Source organism: Sprattus sprattus (assembly GCF_963457725.1).
Source record: "Sprattus sprattus genome assembly, chromosome: 4".
Lineage (NCBI taxonomy): Eukaryota > Metazoa > Chordata > Actinopteri > Clupeiformes > Clupeidae > Sprattus > Sprattus sprattus.
In genome coordinates, this window is record NC_137923.1 from 3,679,467 (window position 1) to 3,703,841 (window position 24,375).

Below are 24,375 nucleotides of genomic sequence, written 5' to 3' on the forward strand. Positions count from 1 at the left end.
TCACATAACGGTCATTTTTCAAGAGAGCTTCTGAGCTTCCTTGATGTCTCGATGGCAGCAGATATTACCCATAACTCTGTGCGCCATCCCTGACCTTTTACTAAAAGATGGTGGATGAAATCGTCGAAGTCCCACAAAAGTATTCACCGATGTACGGTTCTTTGCTGTTTTGGTAATTTTTTGAATAGCTGCTGGCTAGCAAAATAAGCACACACAGCGTGATGCCGTCACATATTGCCATACATGCTCTCTTAATAGACTGTTCGGAATCAATGGTTTTTGAAATCTCTTCCACCGAAGGGACGTGTCTCATCAGACACCTGTCTATTCAGACATCAAGGATTAGACAGCTATATTAGAATCCAAACAGACCCTACATGTTGCTTCAGGAGCATGTAAGGGAGGGTGTTATTTCACTCTGTTGTTAAGCCAACTATCAACAATGTGACGGCCTTATTAGACTGGTGAATGTTGTCCTCTGCTGATAGATGCTTAGCAGGTTATATTTTCAATGCGACTGCTGATTATGGTCCTCTGCATATTGAGAGGCTTAGCAGGTTTCCTGGATGTTTTGAGAAGTTATTAAACAATATAATGTAACTTTGAACCCTCACTCTGTCTCTGAGCTTTTTGGCCAAACCAATATTTTGACGACAACCTGAGGATCGGTCCGTTACAAACAACCATTCACCAAAATTGCAGACTGTACCTTTTAACTGTCATGAATAAATACATCTATTCAATCTCCTAAATTATAAGATTGACAAATAAAATCCTCCACTACATCCTCCCACTGACTTTTCACTTCATCCAATCATTTTATGCCCTGCACACTTGAATCGAATTGGCAATTTCAGTCTCCCACCCTCATTTGCCCCGCGATAAGACTTTGGCTGTGGCTGTGTTTGTGCCCTGAGCCCTGTGCCTTAAGGGATTGAAATAGCGCCCTAAATATTAAAAGAATTGTCATTCTATTTGGATATTCTATATTTATCTGATCAATTGTCAATTAAAACTACATTCACATTGTATTACTGGGGACATATTTAAAATATATAATATACTATACTGTCTTGACTTTATTTAGTTTGCCTGAGCATTGCATTTAATGTTACTTTGGATTTCCACTGCCAACGGCTCTCCACTGCCAACGGCTCTCCAACGTGCTTTCTGCATTTTCACCCTTCTGCTGGGATCGTATTCCTGTCAGATAATGATTTGCTTGGCATCAGATATGCCTTTGATCCGTCCGATCACTGGCATAGCTAGGGGGTGGCTGAAAGACAGTGGTACTATCAATCAACTTCAGCTCAGGGGAAGGACTTCTAGACTTCTATGCATAATTACAGATGTATTTCAGTGATCTTGTGTTACTTCAGTGAGATACAAAAGGGTAAGTAAAATCCCAAACTCAAGGCCCACCAATCAGAGGTACCTTAATGTGAGACATATTTGATGATCTGATCAAAAGAACCCATGTCTTCAGTAGCGCTAGTAATAACTGCCTGTGTCTTGGAAGCTGTTCAACCCTTTTCCTGATATTTTTGTCTACATTGTCTTATTCTGAAGGCATTGAATCTAAAGAGTTTGTCTACAATAAACACACCCATTTTAGGTTTAATAGATGCAGTTTGGGGTAAACATGCTGTGTTTGTCAGCGTGAAAACATTCATTTCACATTCATCAATTATGTTCAGGTATTGTGAAGTCAGGAGATGTCTGATTGAGTTGTTATCTCACTAGATTAGTTGTGCATTCAGTCAGACAGACGCCTGACCTGTTGTAAATTTCGTCTGAAACACTTTCCAGTCGGGCCTGCTGCAGTGAGGCTTCTGTGAATGAGTCTGACTACCAGATTCTATCAGCATGTCTTTATTCAGACTGTGTGAGGCATAAGGCTGTGTAAGGCAGTCTGAGGGATGAACCAGAACTAATACAAACCCGAAGGCTGACAGTGTCTACATATGAAGTTGGAATGGAAGTATTTTTGGGCAAGTGTTATCTGCTTTTGGTGTATTGCATTGCAATGACCTGGCCCTTAGACAAACAAATAACGTGAAAAATAACATAAACATTACATTTGAGGGTGAGGGTGTTGAATCTGTCAGCATGATATCTACAGCCAGTATTTATGGTACACCCCCTTGTCTCGTAGGACCAGACGTGCCTTTGCCTCTCGGGGATGAAAGTGGGCCTTCAGCTAACCTGTATACATTTTGGTAGTAGAGTCTGGCAAAATTCATGACCGGCAAATCAGTACCCTCAGGCTTGTCTCCTGAAAACCAGCCCACAACTTCACCAGAGCCAATTGCACTTTTTCTATTTGAAGTACTGCCACTACTTCCAGCCCTGATTTCACGAGGCTCTGGAAGGGGTTGATTTTGAAATTATAATGTCAAGTTTAGCTAACAGTCTCATCGTTCCCAAGACTCAAACAAGCAGTCCAGTTAGATATTTACCACAGCCTCCTCATGTGCATCCGTTCCCCACCCTCCGGCGTGAAGTGCCTCATCCATTTGCATCCATGATGGATTAGAGGACTGTGGAAGAGCTGGGGAGTGAGGACTGGGGGCTGGTTGAATGTGAAGGATGGGTCATGCTTCTGTTTGCAACTGTGATGTGATGGGTGGGGATAAAAAACACCCCTTGGATGAACTGAAGAAAGTGGGATGCTTTTGAGAGACTAGACTAGGAATCAGACTAGATTAACACACACACAAACACACACACACACACACACTCTCACACACACACAGGCAGCAGCTAAACTCGGTCATGTCTCTCTCCCTCCAGCTGTGTGCAAACTGTAAGACCTGTACTGTAGCGGAACACACAAACACAGATCAAGTTTTTTTCAAGAGACTAGACTAGGAATCAGACTAGATTAACACATCAAGGTCAACGGTCTACAACCTTGTGTTGAACTTTGAATGTACTCCTAGCTGTTGTTATGTTGGACAAGTCTCTTGAAAACCATGTTTCATTGCTGAATTTTGGAGAACAATCATTGCATAACAGACTGAACTGTATTGTTAATTCTATATTTAGAGATGACCTTTACTTTACCTTTATTACCAATTCATGACTCAGTGGTTCCCATGCTGATAACTATAAGCTGTTGTATCACAACACACCACAGCTGTTAGATCACTCTCCGACAGTAAAAGTCTTTACAGACATAATTCTGTGATGATATAAACTTCTAACAGAAGCATAATCATCAGAATCCATTTCTATCAGCATATATGGGTATTGAACCCTTCATCTTGTTGTTGTTGTCTTCCTGCTGTACCAACTGAGCTAAAGGAATTCACATGAGTGAAACAACATACAATGATACAGTACATCTACTTTTAGTACCACTTTAAAATTAATTCTAGAACAATTTAACAATCAATGATAAAAATAAATGTAAAAATACTTGTACAGTCAGAAAACAACTATGGGTCTGATGTTTAAGTTAAAAATAAAACCAAGCTGTAATTTTTTTGTATTATTTCTACATTTCAAAGCATTTTAATGTAGTGACCGTTTCATTCTATAGTTGGATGGTTTTTGAGTGAATGCAAATTTTACCCAAGGAATTTAAAGGTACAACTGTTGTTTGCAGCTTTTCTTGTGCTCTATTCATTAACCTTTGTTACCATGTTAAGGTTTGTTTTTGTTCTGTATTTCAAATGAATGAGAAGTTTTTGGAATAGCATTCTGCAAGTCATTCTGTAGCTCAACAGGTTGGGCAGTTAATGAAGCAGCATGTTAGCCACAGCATGAGTCAGTCTGATTCCTGAGAGATGCATAATGATAAAGTCTGTATGCTACTTTCACTTCATAGAACCTAAAATAGCCTGCTAAGTTATGGCTAAGTAGAGGAAATGTGAGCGCTTTTGGCTTCTTTTGGAGGTAAGGTCTACATATCCTACACCTGTAAACCACAGTACAGGGCTTCTTTGGGAGGTAAGTTCTACATATCCTACACCTGTAAACCAACCAGCACCTGGCCAGCTTTATCTCTTCATCTACTGTGCTGTCATGTACTGAAATATACAGTATAATCTTATTTAAAGATATTCCAACTGTATGTGGTATTCAAAAACACCTGTATTGCACCATAATCAGACACATAGCTTAATATGTGTGCATCTTTGAGTGTTATTCTGCTTTTCCACCTTTGCACAACGGTCATGGGTCAAGTTATGACCTTATTTATTAACCTAAATAGCTTAATTGTCATTTTTGCTATTTGTCTGCTGTTCAATCTCAATTCAAATGTATCTGATTTTTTTATATACAGTATATAGCACCATTCACAATGGACACTGTCCCAAAGAACTTGATAGAGGCTTATCCCCCTCAAGCAGGCTTTTTACAGTAAAAGGCTATCATTTTTCCCAATGCATTTGTACGTTCAGTACTGTTCAGGACATCTGTTCTAGATACTGTTTGTTTAGGTACAATTTCCCATAATGCATTTGTGATTTACAGTGATGTACTATAAATTAGTTACACAATGATATACTTTAAAAATCACATTAAAAAGTGCATATTTAACACCCATTTCTGACCATGTATCTACATTGATTCATCTACATTTGTGACTTTCAGTTAGGTCTAGATATACATTTTCCGTATATACATACGTACATGCGTAATTATAGGGATTGCAGTGTTAAAGAAACTCAAGCAGTGTCACGGTGTCTGACGCTGACATGTGGCACTGGCCCTTTAAACCTGTAGATGTCTGTATCAGTGGATTGAAGTGTTGGACTATGTTCACCAACAATGGAATGCCTACTGCTGTTGAAGTAATTTCTATATTTGTGTCCTTTATTGGATCTGACAAAGCCAAAACCTTGACAAAACCCTGAAAACTCTCTCTCTCCAGAAGAATGCAGTGACCTTCAAGGAAGCAGGGGTGTTGCAGTTTGGTCTATATTCAACATAATCAGAATTTGTTATACTTCAAAGTATCTGGTTTTGTTCAACAAACCTGTGACTGCTATTGATGTGCATTGAAATAGTGAACAACCTGGGCTTGTGATCTTTTGAAATAGAAAAGAAAGGCAGGTGAACTGGCCTTTTAGATGCCGTGTGGTCTACAGTAGTAGGTTGTAAAATGTTGGCTCTATATATAAATCACTGAATAATTTTTGAACCAGTTGATGTTTTCGATAAAGACCTTTCTCAAAGTCACCTCAGCAGAGTGATACATTGGTGTTTCTGTGCAAAGAGCAGGGTTGAATAAAAATGTTCTTTTAAGGTTTTATGTGTTATGCTGATTGAGACTGCGCCCAAATGACATGCTGAAATACCTGTGATTCTGATTGCATCTTCCACATGGTTTGGTAGTGGTATTATAAAATGCAATCTAGAAGAAATACAATCATTCTTTGCTAATGTATCATTTATAGAGTGATGTGTAATGTGAAGTCGTTTTATCTGTTCACCCATTTTCTCTTATCTCCAAATATTCCTTGGTGGAGAGACTTTTTTTGTTCATCACCATCTGCCCTGGGTTTTTAGACTGTGCAGTACTTACCACGGCTCAGAGGCACCATAAGGGACCATGCAAAACAACACAGACCACCCGATAATTAGCGACGTAAAAACATTTTATTGTTTGAAAAAAAATCTTATTTGATTTGAATGAACAACAAAGGCTATTGCACAAGCCCAACACTTTTATCCCTGAGCTCAAGAAGTTAGTTACTACATTACATTTCAGATGTGTGGATTCCTGCTCCTTTGCTTGAAGGCATCTTTGGGTCTCCTCCATGGGCCATGGGGGAGAGAAATTCTTTTTGAAAGGGAAGACGTAGGCAGTATTTCTGTTACTTCCTCTCGTCTGATCTTTTCTCTTTGATGAGAGGCTGAAAGCTGACACCTGAGCTAGTTAGAGTTAAATCATCTTCGTCTCCCACTTCCGGTAGAGACAGCAGCACATCTTAAAAAGTAACAAATACAGAGAGGAGTACGAGGAGCAAGGGGGGAAAAATGTGTCCCCTGGTGAGCTTTGAACGAAGGCAAGAGAGTAATATTATTTGCCAATGGCAAATCTCTTTCTCACCTCCAAACGTCTTACTTTTGCTCCTTTTGTTGTTTGGAACATCTCTGCTATTCTGAGGACTGAAGGCCAATCACATTTAAACCAAAGATAGTTAACGGCACAAACACTTTCATCTCAGATTTTGATCTTACACATGTGATTTGTCTTTTCCATTAATATCTGTGTGCCACTGCTGTGAACTTAAAGATTGTATGAAATGTATTATTATATGATGAAATGTATCATTTTTAACAGTTAAAAATAATGAAGATTGTGACTGGAGCTCAGTACAGGTAATTGCTTATTAATTCCATGTGGAAATGTTTAATATGTGACTGGTCATACTTATCCGTGCAGTCCATCATTGCCCTCTGCTGACGAAATCAGAAACCTAGTGGGTATTTATGAAAATAAACACTTTAATGAAAAGTTCCCTAATAGAATGGAAATAGCTTGGAGTTGAAAAGGAGTTTATTTGATTTCGCAAGCATTGTCATATAGATCCTATCTGCAACCGCAAGGAAATTGTTTTAATTTACTCCCAAGCCCATATTTGCATTTGAACAATGATGCCCTGCACTTTTTTATCAGTGTCCTCAGGAATGCTGCCGTTTTTGTTCTCCTATCACAACACAAATAATAATAATCAACACAAACAGAATGGCTATGTGCGACCTGAAAAAGAGAACAGGATGGGGGAATCTGTCTGACTTTGAACACAAAATAAACCCTCTCGCAGCATGCAGGCCCTGCGATAGAGATGTTGTGTTGGCACAGCCCAGAGGGTGGCAAATAAATGCATTCATGCGCTTTAAATAGTCTCTCTTCCCCATACTAGTGAATACATGCTGAATTTGAGCAATTTCATCAACATGGCCTCACATATTACTTACATATCAGTGCCAAACAGGGTTTCACTGGAACGACTGCTGTTCCCAGATATGTCATGAGAGCCAATGAGAACCATTAGTCTGCCTCTTCACAAAGGAGAAGTTAGTGAATAGTAAAAATCTATTACTGTAACTGAAATATGTATACTTGTCTTTGACGTGTGAACTGTTTTTTGTCTAAGTCTGTGTTTATGCCATTTCGGTCCAGCTGTTAGGTGGGTCATATTGGTAACATGAGGAAGATGGCGTGTATGGCCAGTAGATGGAGCCTTAGCTCAAACTGTCTCATCTAGAACTGTGATACATCACTGTAAGATTACTCTAAGGCTTTGAATGCTCTTGTGCCTTGTTTCTATATACATATTTCTGAGTAAGTCAATAAAATAACCATTGAAATAGCTCCAGTGGATTATGAAAAGTGTAATTTCATATGGAATATAGTGTTACCCTTAATTAACAGAGTTACTAACTTAAGTGCACACATAAGTGAAGAAAGGTTCCTAAGAGCTTGTCATTTGGCAGGAGCTTTTTCCTAAAGGTACTTAAAAGTGAGTTATTGACAAGGTGAGTTTATTGGCCCTTTATATAAACATACTTTTTTTTTTGTTAGTCAGCATATGTGTAATTGCCTACTCTGAATCCCCCTCACCTGCCTGAAACAACGATACATGGCAGTATGGCAGAAAATGAAATCAACTTGTGCACTACATGCTTTTGTGTTATTGACATTTTGACACACCTAATTTCAACACAAGGAAGAGCCCATAGTATTTCTCCCTCCTTTAGTAACTGAAAGATCTACTGAAGTGAAAAAGAGACATACATTTTCCAGTGGGTGCTGTCCACAAGGCCTATCCTCCTCAAGCACTGCTGTGAATGTCTTACAACACAGAATGGCCTAGCCATCTGTTGAAGGTGGGGAGAGCAAGTTCCCCACGGCAACTCCCAATTGTGCTGTTTCATCAGGGTCAAAGCTTTGTGCATTTCCTAGAGGAGGGTTAAAAAAAGAAGCGCTCTGCATGTTCCTTTTTTATGAATCTGCTCCCTCTCATTCTTATCCCCCAGCTGTGTGGGGAAGGGGGAGTCGGGGGTCCGAGATGGGCGGAGGCCGAGAACACTGCACAGCATCACTCCCCAGATAACAATCAGGAATTCAGGAGGACAGTAATTGCTAACCGATTCTTTCTCTTTTGTAATTACTTTAGCAGCAGCCAGAGATCAGTGACCCCTGTTTCATAGTAGTCATCTGCCTGATCTTTATGCACATAGGGTTATTCCTAAACATAATCCTGGAAAAGAACTCCTGTTGTTAAAATACAAGATTCTTCACAGCACACTCCTTATTTACAAGTCATCGAGACATTTTTTATGTCAACATTAAGCATGCTTGAAATAGCTGGCATACTTGTGTTGTGTCATGATGACCCAAACTGCTTAAAAATGCTAATGGAAATACCTCTCTGAATGTTAGGCCTATCAGTGTATATGTACTGAGAAAGGATTAATGCCACAATAAACATCTGTGCAAAACCATTTTTACTTTAATTATTTTATTTTTTACTACTGATTAGATTCTGAAAGTATCCTCTTGGGCAGATGCCGAAAGAAAAACGTCAAATGTATATTTGTCCTACTTATCTTCTGCCATATGGAGATCCATTCAGCAGATCCATTCTATTTCAGTGTATTTCCAGATTGTGATTAGGTGATTGGCAAGGATAAGTATGGTGTAGTGGTCCGGTCACCACTTCTATCAGTGCATAATTAATGTTAATTCAGTCTAACTGAAGTGTAAATACCACCCAGTATATAAAAATAAGCCTTTGTCTATGTGATTTAGTTGTTTATTTGTGCGTAACCCTTAATACCACACACACACTCAATATGCATCTCGTTGTTACATTAATTCATTAATTAAGTAATTATGTATTCAATAGTAAATAAGATTAAGTTTAATCAGAACAGTATGCTTGACTTGCTAACATTTCCAAAGGAAAATTCGTTCCATTCATTTGCACTGTAAGGACATTTCTGTTGGCTGACACGATTGATTGATGACATGGTTGTTGACGTGGTAACATGGTTTGACAGAATGAAAACAACCTCTGTCTCGGTGGGATGTTAAAACAATGGAAAGTGAATGTGTCTGCTCTTCACCCATGTCCAAATCCATGGCTGATCAGTATCTGAACAAAGATCATAACCTTTAGTTTGACAAGGCCTTTAGCTGAGGATGGGTTTGGCTGAAACAAACAGACAAGGGCAAAGGTTTGCATAGGGTCCATAGGGACTAGTCACGACCAAAGTTTGGGAAAGACAAAAAAGTCCCCACCAATATTTTGTTAATTTGAGAAAAAAATATTTTGCACAATATATTTGCAAACTCATTCGTCTTATTATCAATACTATGTTCGTCGCCCAGAAGTACACATATCCAATACGAAATACATTTCCAAGTTTTCCAATGCGCCCTCGAGCCTGTGAGACAAGATGCTGTCATTTAATTGGCTGAAGTGGCAGTCAGAAGAAACACTTTGTGAATTATAAATGGTAGAAAGAGAGCTGCTAGTAGTGTGACACGGTAAGCTACTAAATACGCCAGGGCAGTGTCCCTACCAATGCTGAGACCAAACCTACACCCTTGCAAACAGACAATCCAAAACATGCTTCTCCAGAACTATAACTCTGAATGGCAAATGAGAATGAATTGCTCCCAATATCTCAAATGGAAAAGCACATGGAAAGACTAAGACTCTTCTTGGGTGGTCTCCTGTGAATAGAACACATATGCAAGTTCTGGTACCGTAATAAAGGCGGTGGTGGTCTATGATCTGGTTGTCTGAGGACATTCTTTTCTTGGAGTCAGCATATAAAGGCTGCTCTCATAATCACGGAAGATATGCTGTGCTATACATTTACACTTAATTGCCCCAGAGGCCCACACTCCCAGGTTTGGGAGGCCCATGCAGATCTTACATGAAGCACACTGGTTGTCTGAACTGAAGACATCATGAAAGCCAGGGAGTCATTTGACAACAGGCTGACAGGTAGCCGCTGTAGATCAGACGGCGAATAGAAGCCATCATCATCAGCAACCACGTTACATGAGAACGTGAGGTTAAATTTGAGGCTCAGGCCGCTAATCTCTAATCTATTTTGACAAGGCCCAACAAAATTTGTGGATAGTACTTTTGCTTTTTTTCCCCACTGGGCCGTGTCTTACAATGACAGGATGCAAGGTTATAGAAACATTCATGTTGCATACCCTCCTTATGGTAAAGTTTATACAAGCCATTTTGGCAAAAGTAGAGCTTCCTCTGTTTTTTTTCCTGCTGTGTTTCCTCTCGTGTCAGTGTAATGTCAGGGAGGTTCTGATTAAACAAACATTATATCCTCGTAGGGGTTTGACTATAGTTGCTGAATTTTGTATAGTTAAATTGACACTGTTGATGATAAATAGCAGACCAATTATTATACTGTTGTTGGCCTCCCTCGTTGTGGGTAGCTGTGAAAGAAGATTTGACAAGTGTGACATCACAAATATGGCAATGAGCAGGAACAATATTTGGGAACCTCCGTATTCTTACCATGATAATTAATCATGATAATGAATCATTGCAATGCTGAACCCAAGATGTGCGTCATATGCAAAGTGAAAAACTAATTAAATGCAATTAGATTTGATTGATTGATATAGTGCAAACAATATGTTGCCTCAAAACGCTTTAGAAATGCATCACCCAAGGTCTGAACTCCAGCATATGTATGCAACCATGCTGATATGGGGCTGAACAAACAAATAAAGATTCCAATATCACAAGCCTTTTGAGGCCAATCCCAGGTTATCAAATGCATCATTTGTCTGTTTGTGCCATCCCTGTCATTTGACTTGGGGGACATACCTGCAGCTACTGCTCAAGTTAATGCACCTATGTCTGAACCTTGCTCTAAGTCCTGCACCTTGTTTAATGCTTATGGGATTTAAATTAATAACTGATGACCGCTGACACAAACAAACTAGATAAGACTATCCCTCAATAACACATTACATCATTGGGAGCCACAGGGATACATGATGGACATGAGCTCATACAGGGACAGTTACTAGCTTGTTTTACGACCTGGTGTGTGTGTGTGTGTGTCTGAAATATGTGGTAAAAAGGTAACTGAACTAGACATACTGTTTAGCAGTATGTAAAATGACCACCACATAAAGTGAGAGAATTAACAAGAATGTAATTAAACTAGGGAAAAAATGTATTGAAAAATATATAAAAAGATAGAATGTTTATTTTCTATACATCTGTAATTTAACTGACTTAAAGACTGACACGCCCAACTATTGCTATGGCAAATGATTGAACACATTTTTTTATTTTTGAAATAACAACAAATATTGTTCAATGTATTTGGAACATTTCGAAATATTTCATATGGATTGGAACCTTTTTGCAACCTTTTTATTTTGCCGTGCATAGCCAAAAAACAAAACATTTTTGCTTATGGCAGCACTTCTCAGTGGTCAAATGAGGCAACATTTTTGCACCACCTCAGGAAGTGGTATTGCGTCAATGGGTCAAAGCTTTGCAGAATTTGAAGTCGGGGCTTTTTCAATGACTCACACCTGCAATCTTGCTGAAGGCCAAATGTTTTGTGAGCTTACTGGCACACAGGGGATGCTTTGAATCATTCATCTGGGTGGCATTCCTTGGTGAAGATGAGATGTTTCCACTATGAGGTCTAAAACAGGCTTTGGATATTTGCAAAAGCATGTCCTGTGCTAATCATTTTGTGGTGCTAGCCACAGTTACTCAGGAAATACGCTACAAACAGAGGTGGACATTGACAACAAAGTAACTGTGCAAGGACTGAATCCCTGGGTAACAAGTACACAGTGTTTAATTAATTGCAGAGTACAATGTACTTGGACCAAAATGTCCAAACTTAAGAACTCCATACTGTAAATAGAGTGTACATTCATTAAATCATTCATTCATTCACTTCGAGACTGGCACCTCAATTGCTGTACTGCTCTTCACCTCTTCCAGGGGAGGGCAGTGCCGTGCCTTTACTAAAGAGGGTCTTAATCCAATAAAGGAGCTTTCCTGCAGGATCGTTAGACTCCAACTGTGTTTTTGTTTCTCTGAAAAAGAGCTTTCCTCCCAGAGAAACTCCCTCTCAGTGTGCTTGACTTCAACTAGACCCACATAGTTGAATTGCAATGTACCTGTAAAAAGAAAACAGTTATATCAGGTACTGAAGTTTGAGAAGTACTGAATAAAAAAGAATTATACAAAATCCAAGTTAAATCGATTTGAAGAAAGATTGCACTGCCTTAAAATACATTTAATACATATAATTCAATATTGCCAACTTTTCTAAGCATTCATTATAAAGGAGGCTTTTTTTGCCATTCAATCTTACAATAATAAACTATGCTACCTACTACTACTATAGAACACAGATTCATCCTGTCACAAAGGGAACTGTGACAGGATATTTCAGCTACCTCTTTCTCACCCTAGTCGTGCCCAGAGTGCCTGTAGAATGTCCATCAGCTGTTGGAACACATGCGGAAGTTCCTACTTGGCTTGGCAGTCCCTGTCAAGGTTGGCTGCCAAGTTGAATGAATAGGCACAGCTTTTACACAGAGACAAATTTGTCTTTCATAATGGAGCTCAGCCAAGACACACAACTGGGGACCTGTGCAGTAGATGTGCCCATAGGCTGAAGAGTTTCTTGTGGGTAGCAATTAGCCTAAATTTCAACGTTAACTGTATAAATGCTACATTTTGCAATTTTGGTCTTGTTTTATTTGCCACACTCATAAAATGGTAATGAGATTTTGAACCTTCCCAACGACCCTAATCTGGATTTCTGTTGTGATTTACACACCCAAAACGTGAACTGCATCCTGTCATCAAAGTGATTTGCCTAAGTAACCAATCATCAATTTGCTTAAATGCTATTGGATGTTTGTTTAGTTGTTTTTTTTGCTGAAAAGCGTGCCTGGACTTGGATGCACACCACCAGCTACCCTTGCGCATGTTAAGTATTTATGTTGAGACGGAGACCTGCTTCGCCTTTTGGAGAGAAAAAAATAACATACAATTGAGGGAAGCAGCTTTCAGATTGTTTCCTTCCCATGATAAGCTTGGTGATCGCCATAGTATGGGGGAAAAAGAGTATTCCATTTCCCTGGGGATGGATGCTGTGAGAAGATCCCGTACTTTCTCAGCACCACATCTTCACTAATGAATGCTCCTCAGCACTACCCACTGCTGCAGGATGTGCCTTCAGCTTTGGATTTGAATTTATGAGCCTAACTTGGCATCCAAAATGCAAAAGTCTAAGCACTCTAGCATTAAGTAGTGGAACTTTGGCTTTGTTTTAGAGCAACACATTTTTCCTACTCAAAGTATGTGAAATCTCATTGTATTTGTGATCTGATGAACGGCTTTTTTTTTTTAATGGTTACACTGAGTGAGTAGTTCAAAGAGTGGAAATGAGAATGATTAAGCCCTGGAGAACCAACATGTGAATATATGAGCCCAGAAGGGATGCTCAGATAATCAAACAGGAAGTGAGTTTTTAGATAAATTCAAAATGGCGACCAATACAATTGGAGGCTGATTTAAAGGACATCAAAAGAACCTCATAAAAGTGTGAAAATTGGTAGACATGTCCCTGTAGTGACCATAATATATCCCACATAGGCTGTCCATACTACCTTAAACAGGAAGTGAATACAAAAAAAATAATGTCCGCTTGTACTGGTTCAAGAAGCACCTCGGGCTCCTCAAGCCATCCTAAGACACACTACTGGAGGTGCTGAAACAAATTGAAAACAGGAAGTGAGATATAGAAGAAAATAAAAATGGCTGCCGAAATAGTCATGAGAAAAGGCCTTCTAAGGGACATAATTTAGTATATTCACTGAGCAATCCTAATATATTCCGCAAGTGGGATCTCAGAAATTCTTCAACAGAGCATATGCGGCTGAAAAAAATATAGTTTGTACTGCAGGCCACAAGTCTCACCCACATATTGTCCTGCAAGCTGCAGGGAAGTGCCCCTGAAATGGGGGTATGACGTACAAGCTCAGCAATAAAAGCCCTAGGTAGACATCTTTACGTTTTAAAATATGGAACTATTATCTAATGGATAATGGATAATGGATGCATTTCAGTACTGGCTCTTTTAGATCTTAGCGCTTCTATCAACACTATAGATCATCATATTTGACTTCAGACACCAATCAGAACACAATGTAGGTATCAAAGGCTGTGCCCTAGTCTGGCTTAGGTCATACCTCTCTTCTGTTTGTACATGTTCACAACAAATCATCAAGTCAAAAGTAAGCACCTAGTAGCCTGCTTTAAAGAGGTCAAAGCACCTAGAAGCCTGCCTTAAAGAGGTCAAAGCACCTAGAAGCCTGCCTTAAAGAGGTCAAAGCACCTAGAAGCCTGCCTTAAAGAGGTCAAAGCACCTACAAGCCTGCCTTAAAGAGGTCAAAGCACCTAGAGGCCTGCCTTAAAGAGGTCAAAGCACCTAGAGGCCTGCCTTAAAGAGGTCAAAGCACCTAGAAGCCTGCCTTAAAGAGGCCAAAGCACCTACAAGCCTGCCTTAAAGAGGTCAAAGCACCTAGAAGCCTGCCTTAAAAAGGTCAAAGCACCTAGAAGCCTGCCTTAAAGAGGTCAAAGCACCTAGAAGCCTGCCTTAAAGAGGTCAAAGCACCTAGAAGCGTGCCTTAAAGAGGTCAAAGCACCTAGAAGCCTGCCTTAAAGAGGTCAAAGCACCTAGAAGCCTGCCTTAAAGAGGTCAAAGCACCTAGAAGCCTGCCTTAAAGAGGTCAAAGCACCTAGAAGCCTGCCTTAAAGAGGTCAAAGCACCTAGAAGCCTGCCTTAAAGAGGTCAAAGCACCTAGAAGCCTGCCTCAAAAAGGTCAAAGCACCTAGAAGCCTGCCTTAAAGAGGTCAAAGCACCTAGAAGCCTGCCTTAAAGAGGTCAAAGCACCTAGAAGCCTGCCTTAAAGAGGTCAAAGCACCTAGAAGCCTGCCTTAAAGAGGTCAAAGCATGGATGCAACATTGAAGCAACAGTTTCCTGTTCCATGACATAGATGAAACTGAGGTTATGATTGAAGGCCTAAAACATTTGAGAATGACATGTCACTAACATCCAACACAAGTGTCAAAGATCTTGATGTAACTAATAACATCGCACATATAACAGATCTCAAAGACATCATTATTACATTTCAAAATTAGAAAAGTCCTATCCCTTCAAGATGCAGAAAAATGAATCTTGTCTATCACTTCACGACTCACAACGCTGTCTGGATGTAGCAACAACTACCATAGACAAAATGCTGCTGCCTGCACACTTACAAGAACTGCAAAATAGCAACACATTTGACCTGTAGGCTACTTGCCCCTCTACACTGGCTCCATGGAATTCATTGCCCCCTACTGCTCACCAAGACCTCTTCATTCCCAGAGAGCCTGTCTTCTTGTAATTCCCAGAGTTTCAAAAATGACAATAGGATGCAAAGCCTTTTGCCATGCGCCCCTCTCTTTTGAAGTATTCTTTCCATATCAATCCGAAATGCGTACATACTTTCCATATTTAAGTCAAGACTAAAAACATTCCTCCTTTACTAAGAGCATCACAATTTCGCAACCTGTTGTGAAATACTCCCATCCTAGCCACTTCTCATTCAGCCATTCCCCCACCCCACACCCCCGCAATTTTTGCGAACAGAGCTGTATCCTGCATTTCAGTGGCCATTTTGCACAGACTCATCGAGATTTATTGTTAAACAGTAACAGAGGGCTCCTATGTTCAGCAATCAGACCAGGTATTCACTTTGACATGCATTTGACAAGGATTGGTGCTTTGACCACCAGAAGTCATCATCAAAAGAGTCTTTGTTTGGGGGTTTTTCAGACGCATTTAGAACTTTTCTAACTTGGTGAATTCAAATTTCAAGGTGGCATGACATGTGCTAGTTTGTTATCCTGAAACTCAATTGGCATCCTATCCAACTATCTGAATTCTTGAAATAACTTAAGGTAACTAAGGGAGTTTAAAATTGTCACCGTCACCTTGTGTTTGCTAGAGGGTTCAGGTCTTGGGCTCTGTAAAGCACTTTGAAACAATGTCTGTTGTTTATGGTGCTATATAAATCAATGAGATTGAACTGAATTGTATACTTCTGCATTGTGTCTTAGCAGAGAATCTGCTGGACACCACAGGTACCCTCTTCTCTCTTAGAGTGAATCACACACACACTCATGACTGAAAGCCTTTAAAAGGGCTGATGGTCCAAAATGCCTTGGAAAAGATATTTGGTTGAAAAGCCTTGGTTTTAAAGGCTGTTCATTTTACTACTGTTACTCAAAAAGCAATTAGGTTTCTATCCTGAATTCAAAACTAGAGAACAAGCAAAAATGAGTAAGAAGCCACACCCCTTCTGTCTGATGTAGGCTAGAAAAACACAAGATGATATTTTGAAATGTTTCAAAATCATGGAATGTGTATTTCATCATGATATCGAATATTTGGACATTTTACCATAAAATCTGAATCTCAAATTAAGCTGGAAACAAAGCTGGATTTTGACTAAGGAGATAAGGGTTTAGCAAATGCATATATGCTAATATACATGCATGAACTATATTGTCAAGGCACAGTGGCAATTTTTTTTTCAGTTTATTGTAAAGAATCATACTGTTTAAATATCGTTCTGTAGTGAAATCTTTGGTTATTCAGTTGGGTCTTTTGAGTATTTAAGATGTGCCAGTATCTTTATGATGGACGGACTGACTTTTCCAGGCAGAAAAAAAGAATCCAAACAAGAAAAAGCCACTGCCAGATAAGCCCTACCTCCCCTTGAGGAGTAAGTTCAGCATCATGAGGTGTTGCGTTAGAGCTGGTGAGCAGTGCCTCTTCACTTGTCACACGGCGGGAGGTGAAACTTTCCCAATTGTCAGCTTGCTTGGTCTTACAACTTAAGAGTTGTATTGTCTCAGGCCCTCCATAAGTGAACTTCAAAGGCCCTGATGGCCACCACACATCTCTCACAGTAATGGTGCTTCTCAGGAGGCTGTGGGGACATGGGAAGGGAAGCCCTAAAGTGCTCCCATAGTCACCGAGCCCCACCATCTCCATGGGGTTGAACTGATCATGTTGTAGTAACCCTTGGAAGTATATTGGTATTTCCTCCGTCATTAGCCAGTTGGAGTCAATTCAGTTTAGCTGGGAGGTGACCTTCAGCAGCACTGGTGATCTGAATGCTGTTGGGTCACCCCTACTGGTCAAGGGCACGGAGCACCAGAGGGGAGGCTTTTGGGGTGAAAATGAATGTTGATCGAGCGGAACTGCAAATGTCTTTATGCTCATTTGTGACGTTCATCACATCTTAATGTCACTTCTCTGGCTCTGAGTCAGGGAGATGTAGTAATGTCACCAAACAATGATGATATCAGATGATTGTAAGCACTAAAAGCTGATGATAATGTTAATGCTCTTTGGGTATTCTGTATAATCTGCTTACAACATTTTGTTACATATTCTGAAGACATGGGGTGCCTTTCAAGCTTCAAACAACTGTGGAAATTATCACATCTGACCAAAGGTCAGAGAAAGACAGAGAGAAAGAGAAAGAGAGAGAGAGAGAGAGACAGAGAGAGAGCGAGAGAGAGAGAGTGAGAGAGAGAGAAAACGAGTACAAAGTGCAAAAGCTGTTGTCGGCAAACTCTTTGTAAACCTGAATTTACGATTTTTAAATGAAAATGGCCAGCTCAAGACATAACCTATGAAATGTTATAAGCTGAAAAGACAGAGTGGTTTTTGTGTAGTTTTAGAAACCACAGTAAACATCGCGTATCCCAGTCTTAAATATCCAAGTTTGAGGCTACAAATTGTTCCCATATTCTATGATATCTTGGTTTAGTCACATATTTTCCATCACCATATAGGTACCAGAGCCTTGAATTCTTTTCTTGTTTGTTTGTTTTTGCTTGAGTACCATTCTTCTGCAACCCCATAAAGAGGAAATCCATTCAAAAGATTGTTGTCCATTGCATGTTGGATCGTATAATCCAAAACATTGTTCTTCTTATCCATAACAGAGAATTACAGTTGTCTCTCCATCTTTTCTGTAAAATGTGTTACTGTTTTTTTCTGTTCCGCAGCCTGTTCACAATAACTGATTATTTCAGTTCTTTTTGGGGTTTACGTCAACAGTGCACAACCTCCAACGATCAAACAGCTGCTCTGCACAGTATGCCTCACTTCCTAAAGAGCACAAGAGACATGATCCCAAATAGCATCAGTATGTCCTGCTGATGATGGCCCCCCGGTGGGTTCTATCAGTCAAGGAATTTGCAGATTCTCCCCTTTGTCTCCGGAGTGCCACGGTCCATTTCCTCCAGGGAAGAGATAAGGCTGCACTGGTCAGGGGTGTGAGCCATTTTGACTCCATTGTGTCCACGCATGCTAACACTCCCCATCTTTATATAACATTTAAGGAACATGGACAGGGGGCCATTAGCGCTCTGTGGGAAAGCCGGACACTGTGTAGTCATGTGCTGCACTCCTTCTGCGTCTGCATCCTCAGTGCGTGGCGGTAAATTCCTCTCGTTGAGCCTCGTTATTGTTCCAACCACTGGTCTCCATTGACAGAGTAGCGTGAGGAAGTGGGTTTCGGATGCCTTTTTACGCGCCTCCAGCACCGCCTGACATTGTGGTGGCGTGCTTCTTTTGCTTGTTTGTTTTCCTAACAAGGTACAGCAGCATCACTTAGCAACATCTCCTCAGATGTGATAACCGATTGATGACAATGGTCTGCTATCCATCTGTCCAGGACACCATTTCTACTCTGTTAGAAATATGTGTGAACTTCACAAATGCATTATCTGAAGTTGTACATAAATGAGCAGATGTCCTGCATAGTACTGTGTATCCCACATTGTAGAGAAATACACCCTTGCTCTAAGCTCTAGGGGGCGCAGGCCAGGCCTCTATAAGTGCTTTGGGTAGACTATATTGATTAAGAAAAGTGACATTACAGGTAGTATACAAACTTTATCATTATGCATCTCTCAGGAATGTATCCCATGACCTCAGTACTACTACCGTGCTGCTTTATCAGCTGCCCAACCTGTTGAGCTACAAAAGGACTTGAAGACTGCTATTCCAATATCTTCTCTTTAGTTTGAAACACAAAACATAAACAAACCGTCACACTTAATATCTAAAAAAAAAGTTAATGAAAACAGTGAAAGAAAAGCTCAAATAAATAGTTGGATGGTACCTTTTTTTTAATTCCTTGGGCAGACATGCAAAGTGTTTGAACAAAATATGAATTCAATCAAAATCTCCATACAAATATAGAATGAAATGGCTTACTACATTAAAATGCTTTAAAATGTAGAAATAATGATAGTACAATGATTTGGTTTTTCACTTGAATCTTTGTTTGTTTTATGTGATGTTGTAGAATTCACTTTGAGGTGGTACTAAAAGTAGATGTATTGCTGTATGCTGTCGCCTGTGTGAATTATTTTCAATTGGTAGAGCTGAGGGACAACAACATCAATAATAATGATAAGCAGAATATTACATATTGCTAAAAGTCTATTAATATGCAGTGTTTAGTTTTGAATGAACATACGGATCTACCTGATCCTATCCAGATCCATACCAAGCATGGGTACCACTGTGTTGGGAATGAAAACTACATAAAAACAGACCCACCATTGTTTCTAAAAGCCATCATGTATTTTCTCTGTGGTCATGCAAATTTAATTTACGAATCAGAAGGTCACTGTGAACGTCACCCCCGAGGTAACAACATACAGGATGCCCAATAAAAACTGTGTTTGTGTGTGTGTGTGGGGTGGGTGGGGGAAGGTGGGGCGGGGGGGTGGTTTAGTGCTGAACGTACTTAGTTGTCTTGTCGTTGCAAAAGTACTTATTTCTATTTGCTTTTAAAGCAATAATTATGGAAATGATTTGAGTAATAACACAGCAGTGTAGTCGGGATATATGCATGCACATTAAGTAATGCTATTTCTATTGCTATTTAGACAGCCATAAACAGTGACAGTAAATCAATGCACATTACAACATCCAAACAACAAAAGCAGCCTGCAGAGAGTGAGCTCTGCTCTGGGTTTATATACGTATGATGCTGCAGCGGTGGAATGTTTTTGGCCTGGGAACGATTCTTGCAAATGATTATTGCTCATTGACCTTGCCCGCGCTTCCGATCTGTGATCCAGACATTCTTTGTCTAATTAGAAAAATATTAAGGCACGTGATTTACAATTGTTGCTATTTTTTGCTTTTACACAACTTCCATCCATTGTCTGAAAATGTGCTCCCGGGAAATTGGGATCCAGAGTGAGAGAGAGGGACACACAGAGGTCGCTCGGCCAAGGTCAGGAGGAGTAGACCGCATTCCACCAAAGGACAAAGGATGGACAAGAAACATAATGCCTTGCTCTTGGGCTCTCGGTGTTTCACCACTGTACTGCTAGAAGGCTGTGTTGTTAATGGTGTCTAAGGCTCCTGTATTTCACCACTGTACTGCTAGAAGGCTATGTTGTTAATGGTGTCTGAGGCTGCTAGTTGATGGCTTAAAGAGAAGGAGGTGGTTGTGGTGTGACATGTGTACCATCTTATGGAAATGTAAAATGGCAAAAGACTCGTAAAGTGGCTTATATATTCATGCTTCCCACTGGAGTCATTATTATTCTCACCAATGTCCACTGTTAGTGGTCCACTGTTATTTTTAAAATAGTTTGAATGTTACGTTTTATTTTCTTGAAATTGTTGGTGCTAGTTGTGTGAAATCTGTTCAGCGCTGACTATTCAAACTGTAGTTCCCACTTGCTTCCTGGGGGCAACTATTTATACAAGTGTCTGCTTCTCTGAGCTTACAGCGTTTCAAGGACCAGCTTCCATGGTGTTTATTCGGTCTTATCTCCGCCTTTATCAGAAGCATGGAAATTGACTTCTGCAATCAGATAAGTGCACAATGTGTCTGATTATCTCCCAAAGCAGGGAGGGGGGAAGGAAAAAAAATACTTTTTGCTCTTGTTTTTGTTGTTTTACTTCTGAAAAGGAAAGGATTTGGTTTGTTTATCTTTGTGTTGTCTTCGGTCTTGCCAGAGTTTGTTTCTTGTGTTTCAAAGGGAGAGTCAACATATGTCTGCAGATGTCACATCCCCTGTATAAGATGGCTGACCAGCACCAACCAGTTTGTTGCTGGACTAAGGCATCAAACAACTAGTGCGTTTTGAGGGTGAGAATTTCTCCTTCTAACAATTCAACTGATCAGAATGTATCCCTCGTTACTGTTTCATTTCGACTAGTTTATTCACAGACGCGTTTCGGCCTAAGCCATCGTCAGTGTGTCAATATGTCTCAGTTTAAGTTTAGGTTAATCTTGAAGTATGCTTTGCAGGACATTTTTAATAAAAACTCTCTGTGCTTTTCCCATTCCGTCTTATCGCAAGAAGACAATCCTTTGGGAAATGTCTGGTCCATGGGACCAAGAGAAAGCCATTCTGTCTTGCCTGAGGCCTCATTAGTTGATTATCTGTGTGTCTCAAAAACCTTCTCCAGACAGATTGCCTTGAGCAGTTTCTTTTCCACTAAAAATATCTGCTTAAATTGAGGTGTATGACCCCTTTTCCTTGGGGGCTTATTTGCTATATGGTTCGTTAGATTTGGTTTAAGGGAACATATAGATTTGTTTCGTCTTTTAATAAAAAACAACGGAAATGTATTATTTGTGTTATTCATGCAATCTGGGGTAAAGAGGATAGGATGTTTACATGCTTTTCCTTTCTCGTGTTCTTGCGTTCCTTTCCCCATTGTACGTACATGCTGAAGGAGCTCCATGCCAGCCCATAGGCGTGCTGGCCTGACGTAGGAGGATCTAGTGCCGTATCTGATTCTCAGAAATCATTATACCTGTCAAGTCTAACATTTGGATCTCATTTGTCTTGCTGTTGTACCTAACTGCCAACACCCTTCCACAAAAGAAAATCACAGAAATACACAGTTAAATATTCATATGTTTCTATTTATTGTAATTAACGTTTTAAGCAGTGTCACAATTAAGTTATGGCTTCACTTGGTGGGTTTGTTAGCTGTCTAACCTCTACCATCTGCTTTTGTAGAGATCAGAATTTGAAACAGATTTTTAAAAAATGTACTTTACATTAAATAGAATCTGCCATCCAATATCACACTGACCTTTCTCTGTGAGTCTGGTAGATGAGTTTTAAACCCTGTAAAGGTGGCAGAGCATACATAAAATAACAACTTTTGTTATCTTATGTGTATCAAGGCTAAACTACCTACCTGGAACAGTGCACATTGAGGCTATGGCTAAGCTATGTACAATACACTCTCCATGAAGGATGATGCATCTATGCAGCTTGCAATTTTCCATCAATCCTGAGCAAGTGATGAAACTTTAATTCAAAGACATACACAATCTGGTACCTTGTCATTCATTGTTCATGTCTCTGCTATACACATTTCTGCAGGTTAACCTGCCCATAAAGGAGCCCTTAAACGGGGAGGAAACCATTACGCGTGTCTGTCTGGGTCTGCTCTAAGAGTCTCTCAAAAAGGATCACAGAATGATTTTCCCAGGTGACCACACTTCAGTCTTCTCCATTTCAGTCTTGGCATTCCTAAATAGCTGGACAATAGTCCAAGCCCTTGGAAGTGGACCAAGGACATTTCCTTATGGCACTTTCCGTGTGACTTTTGTTAGCCTCAACCTTTGGATAAGATTAATAAACCTGTAAGGGCTGTGTTTAAAGATTAGCCAGTTATTTGTAAGTAACTGCCGCTTTGTAGCCATGTAACCAATTTAATCATCGATATCTCACTGGAAGCAAGAAAAAAAATAATAATGAAGGAAATTATTAATTGAAAAAACTGTGCTCCTTTTACCATTCCATTCCCACCTCCCTGGAAAACAGATTATTTTAGTCAGAAGTTTTCAATTAAGTGAATTTACAGTTTAAAGCACAAAACACATCATCAATAATTCAAACCATTACATTGTATTCATAGTATTTAAGGAGAATTATTGTTAAATAATGGTTGTAAAATATCTTATATTTGTATATAAAACCAGACAAAACATTAACCAACCTCCCACCTTTTAAATATATGTTCTGCGCACTTATAGCTTAACAGCTAGTCATCTTCACTGATTGGAAAGTGAAGTGTTCCCATAAATATACCTGTCCGATTAGAGATAAACCATCCTGAATGTTTGGTTCCTCCTCTCGAGTCGGACTTCCAGCAGAGGCACTTAAATGTGAGCTAGGGTTGTCACCACAGGGGAACTACCCCTCACATGCCATGGAGCTATAGTCAGACGCACATAAATAAGTGGGTGTTGAGGAGTACCACTTTGTATATCACCTGTCCAATAACACAGCCCAGCACAGCACCTCTCCTCCAAGGATGTTCCAAACACTTGGAACATGGAGGAGGAGTCCTCAGGGAGAGGAATGGCATGCTAACTTGTCTCTCTCCCTCTCTCTCCCCCCCCCCCCCCCCATGTCCGTCTAGTTTAATACACTCTTAGGCTTTCTGATGGGCTTTATGCATTCCTCCGGGCCTGGCACTACATGTCTCCAGGAACTGTCTGTTTGTGGTCATGAGTGCACTTTTTTTTTCTTCTTCTTCTTTAAACAACTCTGCTAAAGTTGCAAGATGCTGGCCAGGCCATCATTCTACAAACTGATAAATATTCACTGACTAGCATAAGAGTGTGTGTGTGTGTGTGTGTGTGTGTGTGTGTGTGTGTGTGTGTGTGTGTGTGTGTGTGTGTGTGTGTGTGTGTGTGTGTGTGTGTGTGTGTGTGTGTGTGTGTGTGTGTGTGTGAAAAGGCAGCCCCTCCTTTTCAACAAAGCACCTGACACCACCCGCGACATTTAAACTGAACGCTACTTCTCTGCCACACGGAAACACGCACACACGCATCCATTCAAAAGACGGTACTTTGGAATGCAGCACGGTGCCGGCCAACCGTGTCTCCGTTCTAACACCACACGATCATAATTCACAAATCCCTCTGTTACTCACCCAGTTACCAGTCACCATCAAAGCGATCAGCTAGGTACCAGCTGTATCCGCTCCATAACATTTCACGCAGTTAATCCATACATTTTCGCACCACACAAACAACCACTGACATCATACGCACTTCCTGGTCCCGCAAACTTTCCGTTCCCCAAGAAACCGGAGCACTGGACATTTGCAGGATTTATTGTATATGTTGATTGCCTGATTGGAACAGGGGAAAGGGAATGATTTGTGTGGGGGTCATGTTATTGTATCTTGTTTAGCTGTGTAGAAATGGACTGAGAAGTCACCTCTAAGTCTAAGACGTAGTATGG